The sequence below is a fragment of the Lagenorhynchus albirostris genome, chromosome 9, assembly GCF_949774975.1.
Source record: "Lagenorhynchus albirostris chromosome 9, mLagAlb1.1, whole genome shotgun sequence".
Taxonomy (NCBI): Eukaryota; Metazoa; Chordata; class Mammalia; order Artiodactyla; family Delphinidae; genus Lagenorhynchus; species Lagenorhynchus albirostris.
The window spans coordinates 98,273,018-98,282,727 of record NC_083103.1 but is presented as its reverse complement, the minus strand read 5'-3'; the positions used below and the strand labels follow the sequence as shown (position 1 = coordinate 98,282,727).

Here is a 9,710-nt window from a genome sequence, read left to right as displayed (position 1 = left end):
CCACCACCGTCTACTGGCCACAGCAATCGAAGCCAGCCCAGATTCAACGGGATGGGAATTAGGCTCCACCTCTGGATGGGCCGGTAGGAATTGTCGGTGGCCACTCTACAACAAGGGAAGAGAATGTGAATAAGACCTAGTTTCTTTCCTGAAGGAGTTCATGGTCTCACCTACCTGAGGAATAAGATGGACACACGCTTTGAACAGAGTGTGAAAAATCCCTGAGCTCTGTGTCAGCTCCCTTGGGAAACAACATGCAAGACTTGATCCCTATGAGGTCCTGTGTCCAGCTATTGGTTTAGGAAGATTTCTGGTTTCCTGATATTGCCTCTTAGGGTAACAGAATCCTTCCCTTGGAATGCTGTGCCTGACTTGCGGAACGTTTGGAGCACTCAAAGAACACAGAGCTGGGATTTATTGTGTTTACCAAACAAGTTATATGAACAGTGCTCTTTCAGTTTGCTCCTGTTTGTTTAATAATTTCTCGTATGTATTTGGTTTGAGGTTTATTTTCACTTTAATCGGGTATCGAGGGTGTAGGAGAGCAGCTAGTTTTTGCCTTTAAAATTCCTGGGTGGCTATGATTTATTCCAAAAGGACCTCGGAGTTGCGTGTGGCTGAATTGGCTCAGCCAGTTCACAACAAGTAGTCTCTCCTTTCCACACCTCGGGCCACAATCTCCAGCTACCTTCTCCTCCGCTACTGGTGGTGTTTTAAAGTGGGTTGCACCTGTGTGCAAAAGTGACCCCTTGTGGTTTGCCCTGGGCCCTGCATCCCTAGGGGCTGGCGTCCCTGGAGGAGCCTGCACAGGATGCCACCAGGCTGTTGGAGCCATACATCGAAAAGAACAGTCTGTTTCCCAAGGAAATGTGTGCAGAAGCATATAGCTCAGCGCGACTGCTGCACCGAGAGGGAAACACAGCATCTGCCAGCCCACGAAGCCTGCTCACAGCTCTTCCCCGTACCCCCCGTCCCTCCCGAGAACAGTCTGTTTGCCAAGGAAATGCGTGCAGAAGCATATAGCTCAGCGCAACTGCTGCACCGAGAAGGAAACACAGCATCTGCCAGCCCACGAAGCCTGCTCACAGCTCTTCCCCGTACCCTTGCCCCTCCCGAGGAGAGCTGCTACGGTTATCCCAATCACAGTTGAACGATTATTTTGGAAAAGAAGAGCACAGGTCTGCAACAGCCATCTGATCTAAGAGCCAATTTATACTTGAGCAAAAGATGAAAATTACTGGCACGATTGGCCTCAGGGAGTTGAAAGCTGAGGGGTGACATTTTAACGATGTTTACATCTTCAAAGAGTTTTTATCCAGGACTTTTAACTGAGGAAATCTGCTATATGTACAAATGCAGATAAATGAATGTTCAATGGTAGTGAAAACCATTTAATGAAATTCACAGCAGATACTGATTGCATACCTGTTAAATTCAAAACACTGTGCAGCATGACCTAGGAAAGTGAGAGATAATTTTACTAGGGCCTGATTTTTCTTTTTGGCCCCTACTGAGTTTAGAAATCAAAATATTCATGTTTCTTATGGATCCTGGGCTGTGATCTGCTAGTAGGCTTAGGAGTAGAACCGATTGATGTGTATGGGAGTTTATTTATTAAAAATGTATTTATTTGCTTGTTTGTTTTCATTCATCAAACATGTTTTTCATTGTAGTAAGAATTTTTAAAAAATATTTATTCATTTGGTTGTGCTGGGTCTTAGCTGCGGCAGGTAGGCTCCTTAGTTGAGGCATGCAAACTCTTAGTTGCAGCATGCATGTGGGATCTAGTTCCCTGACCAGGGATCAAACCCAGGCCCCCTGCATTGGGAGCACGGAGTCTTAACCACTGGACCACCAGGGAAGTCCCTGTGGTAAGAATATTTAACATGAAATCTACCCTCTTAACAAATGTGTGAGTGTGCAAGAGTATGGTTAACTGTAGGTACAATGTTGCACAGTAGATCTCTAGAACTTACTCATCTTGCATAATTGAAGCTTTATACCAACTTGCCAACTAAAGAATGTCACTTGCCACCCGATTCTACAAGAATTAAGTTATTGGCTACCGCAGTTACTGACCTTCAACACACTCTGAAAGGAACTCCAGGTGGAATGAGGCACTCTGTGCTCTGGGAAAACTGGCAGAACAGGACTGCAGATAGATATTTGCAGGAGAGATTCTTCAGGAACCTGGATTCCTGCACCTTCCCACACTTAGAAAAGCACTGAAACTGAAACCATGCAACCCAGAGCGGGACTTGAACCCACTGTCTTTTATTTAGAATCACTCACCTGGTGTCAGGACTTGATGAAGCTCAGGTTCTTTGTGTCTCAGCACAGAAAGAATTCAGTGAGAGACAAAGTGATAAGACAAATGTAAGAAGTCAGTTTATTTAGAGAGATACACATCCTGTAGATAGAATGCGGTCCGTCTCAAAAGGCGAGAGCTGTGCTGAAATACGGGGTGGTTTGTGTTTATGGGCTGGGTAATTTCTTAGGCTAATAAGTGGGAGAATTATTCCAACTATTTTGGAGAAGGGGCGGGGATTTCCAGGATTTGGGCCACCACCCACTTTTTGACCTTTTATGGTCAGCCCCTGAACTGTCATGGCAACTGTGGGTGTGTTGTTTAGCATATGCTAATGTATTACAATGAGCATATAATGAGGCTCAAGGTCTACTTGAAGTCAAATCTTTTGCCATCTTGGGCCTAATCTGTTCTCGCCAGTTTTTGCTGTATCCACAACAGCTCTGTCATTCTTTTAAAGGTTGTGCTCTGCCCCTTCCCCTCCTGTTTCAAAACCATTAACTAAGATCTCTGTTCTTCATGATGAGCAGCAACCTTCTACAGAGAAGTGTGCTTGATTGCATTCTCTCTCTCTCTCCCTCCCTCCCTCCCTCCTTTTCTGAAGCAATAAAAGCACATAATGAAAGACCTAGGTGAGTCTTCTCTCACTGACTCCTGACCCACGACTTCCTAGAGTCAACCACTAACATTTTTTTCTTCTTCCAGATGTATCTGCACTTTTTTTTTTTTTTACATAAATGGTAGCACAGTCTTTTTCTCTGTTTGGTTTCTTAATATTATATTTTCAAAATCTTTCCATGGACATACTATAGCACCATCTTACTATGTTAAAGAGCTATATAGTATTATTTATTTATTTATTTGTGGCTGCATTTGGTCTTTGTTGCTGTGCACGGCCTTTCTCTAGTTGCAGCGAGCATGGGCTACTCTTTGTTGCATTGTGTGGGCTTCTCATCATCGTGGCTTCTCTTGTTGCGGAGCACGGGCTCTAGGTGCGTGGTCTTCAGTAGTTGTGGCATGTGGGTTCAGTAGGTGTGGCTCGCGGGCTCTAGAGCACAGGCTCAGTAGTTGTGGCACATAGGCTTGGTTGTTCCACAGCATGTGGGATCTTCCCGGACCAGGGCTCGAACCCATGTGCCCTGCATTGGCAGGCAGATTCATAACCACTGCGTCACCAGGGAAGCCCTATAGTATTTTATTATATTGCTGTATCATGGTGTATATAACTGTTTCCAGTCACTTATACTACTAAAGATGCTACAATAAATACTCTTGTATACACATATTTGGGAACATATATAGCTAAGGGATCAACCCTAGAATTGAAATTGCTGCATAAAAGGAATATATACCTTTTCACTCTTGATAGATCTTGTTAAATTTCTTTCCAAAAGAAGTTGTATCAAATTACCCTCTCAACAACAAAGTATAGAAATGCTCATGCATTTCATTATCCATTGTTTTTAATCTTTGCCAATCTAAATTTAAAGTGATGTCTAATAGTTTTAATTTGCATTTATTTTATTTGGAAAGGTAATAATAACAATAAAGGTAAAAATTAGTAGTTAGGTAAAAATTTTCTAAATACTTTGTATATATTTAAACATCTTTTTAAATACTTAAAAGTCATTTGTAATTATTCTGTAATTTCATTCTTGTCCTTTGTCCATTTTCTATTAAAGAGATTAGCGTTGGAAACGCCCCATAGAGTAACTGTGTGGTTTCCTTTACTCATAGAATTACCTGTTAGATCTGTGGGAAAGAACTACAAGACAGAGCTGCCAAGTAGTCTATGAAAAACCTAACAGTCAAACTTTTTTTATCTTAGGTATTGGCATATCCCAACGATCTGTAGTGTTCTAGGGTGTGATGGCTTAGGAGTGAATATGATACGAACCTAATACATTTTTAGAGGGTGTCAAATTCAGAACCAGGCAGATCCAACCCCTGACCCTAAACATGGTCCTAGAGTAAATTGCTTGAGGAAATTGGATCCCACAGATTACAGGTGGGGAATTTTGATGTGTGTCTGTATTCCACTGGAGATCAAAGAAGCCCAACTAAAAGAACTGTGGGCTGACTCACATGACAACTTCTTTTTGAAAGGGCTATCTTATCTTGAAGATTATGAGTTTGGAGGAACTAAGGTGATTGGCAGGGGAAAGAATCAGAACATGTGAAATTCCTTAAAAATTTATTGGCTTAGGGACTCCCCTGGTGGCGCAGTGGTTAAGAATCTGCCTGCCAATGCAGGGGACACAGGCTCCATCCCTGGTTCGGGAAGATCCCACGCGCCGCGGAGCAGCTGAGCCCGTGCGCCACAACTACTGAGCCTACGCTCTAGAGCCCACGTGCCACAACTACTGAAGCCCGCGCGCCTAGAGCCCGTGCTCCGCAACAAGAGAAGCCACCGCAATGAGAAGCCCGCGCACCGCAACAAAGAGTAACCCCCGCTCGCTGCAACTAGAGAAAGCCTGCGCGCAGCAACGAAGACCCAACGCAGCCAAAAATAAATAAATTTACTAAAAAATTTTTTATTGACTTAAATAATTTTGCCTATGTTACACATAATAGAAAAAAAATTCTTTACACATTGTGTAGAAAGTCAGCATAAAAAAAATAGATTAGACTTTGTGTATAATGTGAAGTGAAAATATTTTTCCCTAAGCTGTAATCTGGTTTTCAACTTTATGCCCCTTTTAAAATGCAAATTTTAAAAAATGTGGTACGATTTAGTATTTAAAAAAAAGTTAAGGACTTCTGCTTTCAGCTTCCACATGTAGGGAGCTTGGAAGTTGCCACTTCATCCTAGCAACAAGTAAAAACCTGAACAGACTGAAAAATCAACAACTTTTCTAGGATCTGAAAATGAGATGAGGACACAGGGCAAACTGCACTCCCCAAGCTTCAGAGACAGTCAAATGAATACCGGAAGTCCTGGCTTCCAAGAACGGAGACTCAGGAGTGGAAACCTCCCGAAGGCCAGCTGGGATAGGAAAACCAGCACTGTAATTGACGAATTGCTGGATGCTCGGTGTGTACCAGTCTGAGAATTAAAAACTCTAGGGAAACCCAGTAACAGGGAGACCTCCACAATATTGTGAGACTTACCCCCAGGAGCTTGACCATGTTCCCACAGTAAATTTTGGACAACAATCCCCCAGTGTTTCCGGTAGGGGAAGGGAATGGGAACCATTTTTAAATAAGCCAGAGCATTCTACTGTAAGGCGTGCCCTCAGAGGAAACTAGTTAACAAGAGCTTAACCTGCTAGGGTATTCTCAGAGCCTAAGTGACCTGAGGGAGGGAAATGCCCAAGACTAGCTCACCCCAGCCATCCTCTCCCACTCAAGGGGGGAAAAGAAAAATCTGAGAAAGTCTTGTGAAGTTCACAGTCCAGAGGCACGGGCTCACTAAAAGCCTGAGACTTTATCCCAGGACTTAGAACGTATCCCCTCAACCCATTCCTCACCACCACATTACTAAAGGCCTTTTACCCAGTACAGTATGTCCAGCTTTCAAGAAGAACTGACAAGATGTCGACTGAAAAAAAAAAAGGCACAGCCTAAAAGTTGAGAATTATGTTTTATTTGGCAGAGAAAACTGAGGGCTCTGTAGTTTCCTTTTCCAGAATATCATGTAGTTGGAATCATATGGTATGTAGCCTTTCAGACTGGCTCTTTCACTTAGCTATTTGCATTTAAGTTTTCTCCCTGTCTTTTCATAGATTTGATAGCTCATTTCTAGCACTGAATAATATTGCATTTCATTATCCATTCACCTATTGAAGGACATCTTGGTTGCTTCCAATTTTTGGCAATTATAAATAAGTTGCTATGAACATTTGTGTGCAGGTTGCTATGAACATTTGTGTGCAGGTTTTTGTGTGAACGTAAGTTTTCAACTCACTGGGTAAATATTTAGGAGTGAGATTGTTGGGTCACATGGCAAGACTATGTTTAGCTTTCTAAGAAGACACTAACTGTCTTCCAAGTGGCTGTACCATTTTGCATTGCCACCAGCAATTAATGAGAGTCCTGTTGCTCTACCTGTTTGTATTTTAATTGGAATAGCATTAAATTTATAGATTAATTTAGGTGTGCTTGACCTTTTCATTATATTTAGTGATTATTCAAGAATAAAATAGATCTTTCAATTTGTAATCTTCATTTATATCCTCAAATAGCATTTTAAAGTTTTCTTTGCATATGTTGGGAGACACTTCTCCAGGGGTTGCTCATGTTTCTCTATGAGTTGCGTTTCTCCCTTTGTTCCAAACTAACTTTTCAAGGATGTTTGTATAGCAAACAGCCTTAAAAGGTAGAGATTATGTCTTCCCCTTGAGCAAAGGGCAGGCATGATTAATGTCTTATATAAAAGATTCAGGTCCCCCAGGTCCAGGATTCTTCTGGTAATATAACCTACTGAATATGCAGGTGTCACCTGGCCCTCTCTTGTGTTGCCCTGTTGGAACTAGAGCTCAGGGAATTGGCCCAAGAAAATGCTAACAATCTGACTACTGTAATTACTGTGAGTAATAAAATTCTTTGTCTCTGACCCAGGAGTCTCCCTTCTCCTGCTAGCATCCATGAAACTGTGGCAGACTAAATTGTTAGTTTGCCAGTAAGATAAAATATGATTGTTATTTAACAGGGGAAAATACGTTGTTTTGTGTAAGAAAGCTATCATTACTAATAAAAATCTATTTTTCAGACTTTTATTATCAAAAGTCTTATTTTTGTTGCATCGTCACCTTATTGAATTCTCTTATTGCTTGTAATAGTTCTATAGTTAATTGTGTATAATTATGCCACCTGCAAAAAAATAATTTTGCTTCTTTCTAACATATATACAATATATATTATATGTATACCTGCATACATATAATAATAATAAATAGTAAACGAGTAATAATAATAAACGACCTTGTCTAGTTTCTGACTTTACAGAATTGCTTACATCATTTCTCTATTAAGCTTGACACTAGCCTTAAAGTTTCTTGTCTTAAGAGTTCATAAAGCTATATAAAGGTAGATATAGATACAGATAGGCATGGAAATATGCAATTGTATTAAGGAAGAATTATGTAAAAATCAAGAACAGACGTTAAATTTTATCAGATGATTTTATAGCATCTCTGGATAAACATTTCTTTTACTCTGATATAATAATAGGCTAAGTTAGTGAATTATGTAAATAGAATTCTTAATATTCACCCATTCTTTCCATGTATAAACTCTATTTAGTCCTGGTATTTTAGTTTTTAACAAGTTGTTGAATTATATTTCTTCTACTTTTTATTTTATTTCTTTCTTTTTTTTTTAATTTTTATTTTTGGCTGCGCTGGGTCTTTGTGGCTGCGTGCGGGCTTTCTCTAGTTGCAGTGAGCAGGGGCTACTCTTCGTTGTGGTGCGTGGGCTTCTCATTGCGGTGGCTTCTCTTGTTGTGGAGCACGGGCTCTAGGCACACGGATTTCAGTAGTTGTGGTATGTGGGCTTAGTAGCTGCGGCTCGTGGGCTCTAGAGCACAGGCTCAGTAGTTGTGGTGCACGGGCTTAGTTGCTCCACAGCATGTGGGATCTTCCCAGACCAGGGCTCGAACCCATGTCCCCTGCATTGGCAGGCAGATTCTTAACCACTGCACCACAAGGGAAGTCCCTATTTCTTGATTTATTTTTATTTTTATTTTTTTGCCACACACACTTGTGGGATCCTAGTTCCCCAATCCGGGGTCGAACCCGGGCCCTCAGTAGGGAGAGCATGGAGTCCTTACCACTGGACCGCCAGGGCATTCCCTCTTCTACTTTTTATTTAGGTCTTTTCGAATTCATATTCATAAGCTAGTCTTTAAGTTTTGATATTCTTGTGATTTATTAAAGGAGGCATCAGTATATGATTACGCCATCAAAAGAATTGGGAAATATTTTTAATTTTCTGGATTAGTTTGAGGAATATAAAATTTCTTAAACCTTTGTAGAATTAAGTTGTTTGGATCTGGTGCCTTTTTTTTTTTGTTTTTTAAATTTTTGGCCACACTGCATGGCATGTGGGATCTTAGTTTCCTGACCAGGGATCAAACCCACACCCCCTGCATTGGACGCACAGAGTCTTAACCACTGGACCACCAGGGAAGTTCCAGTTCTAGTCCTTTTTAAATGGGAAGCTCTTTGATAAAATTTTCGATTTTCTGTATTATCTTTTAAGGCACTTATACCCTGTGCCGTTTTCATTGGTGCTTGGTTATATTATCCTGTACTAGTCTAAATGTTTTATACATGGCACTCTAGTTCTCTAGTTAGACTATAATGACCCCACTGCCTCCCAGTATTGGACACATTCTACTTTGCTTAGTACTGTCTTATAAGTTGATTGAACTCGCTCCTTGAATATACCTAACAAACCAGTACTTTCAATATATCAACGTGATGAGCCTGAGATCCATAAAGTTTAATGGGTGTTTTGTGAGGACTGGGTTTGATGATCAACTATATTTTATAAACTAGGGCTTAAACAAGGGACCGGGTTTCTTCACTGCAGGATATCTGAGAAGCTAGGCCACACAGAGAGTCTCTGAGACAAGGATGCCCTCTGCACACAGTGTTTTTCACATTTATTTGGCCATGCAATTTCCCCCTGGTTTCTGCCAAGAGTGACTCAGATGTTCTGTAGCAGTAATACTCAGAGCGTACTTTGGAAGTTTTTTTAGAAATTTCATTTTTCCAGTAGTTCACCTTTATTGTATGTTACAAAACCATCGGTATATCTAAGTGGGAGATTGAAAAGAAATTGTCATTTACCAGTGTTTGAGGAACACTGCTCTATAGCACACTTCCTGATATGCTACTCGTGTACAGCACACATCTTTGGCATCTTTTCTGAGTCCTTTACTGCAACCTCAATTCCTTTATTGCAACTTAAAATTGTGGGAGAGTTAACTCTACATGGAGTGAACTTGCAACCAATGGGAAACCAGAGGTTGGCAGGAGAGGGTCAGGTTGTCTCCCCCTCCCCCATCTTCTCTACATAGCCTTTCCGGAGACATCCCACATGCCAAATGGACACATCTGCAAAGATCTGCTATGTCTCTTCGTAGCTTGTCATGAACGGTAGCCAGAATGCTAACATTGCCTTGAATCTCTCCTTGTCTCAGTTTTTCTGCCCTAGATTTATATCTCACAAAGTATCAAGCTTTGTTTTCTACATAACTCTAACTAAACACTGCTAAAGTGATAATACAGTGTCTAAACAGATTTTTAAAAATTAATTAATTTATTTTTTGGCTTTGTTGGGTCTTTGTTGCTGCACGTGGCTTTCTCTAGTTGCGGTGGGCGGGGGCTACTCTTCGTTGTGGTGCGCAGGCTTCTCATTGCAGTGGCTTCTCTTGTTGTGGAGCACGGGCTCTAGG

General features: G+C 41.1%; 1 pseudogene; it reads left to right on the top strand.

Moving 5' to 3' along the window:
• The first annotated feature begins 3,962 nt into the window (after positions 1-3,962).
• Positions 3,963-4,086, top strand: LOC132526612 (small nucleolar RNA SNORA18; annotated as a pseudogene).
• The last annotated feature ends 5,624 nt before the right edge of the window (positions 4,087-9,710 follow it).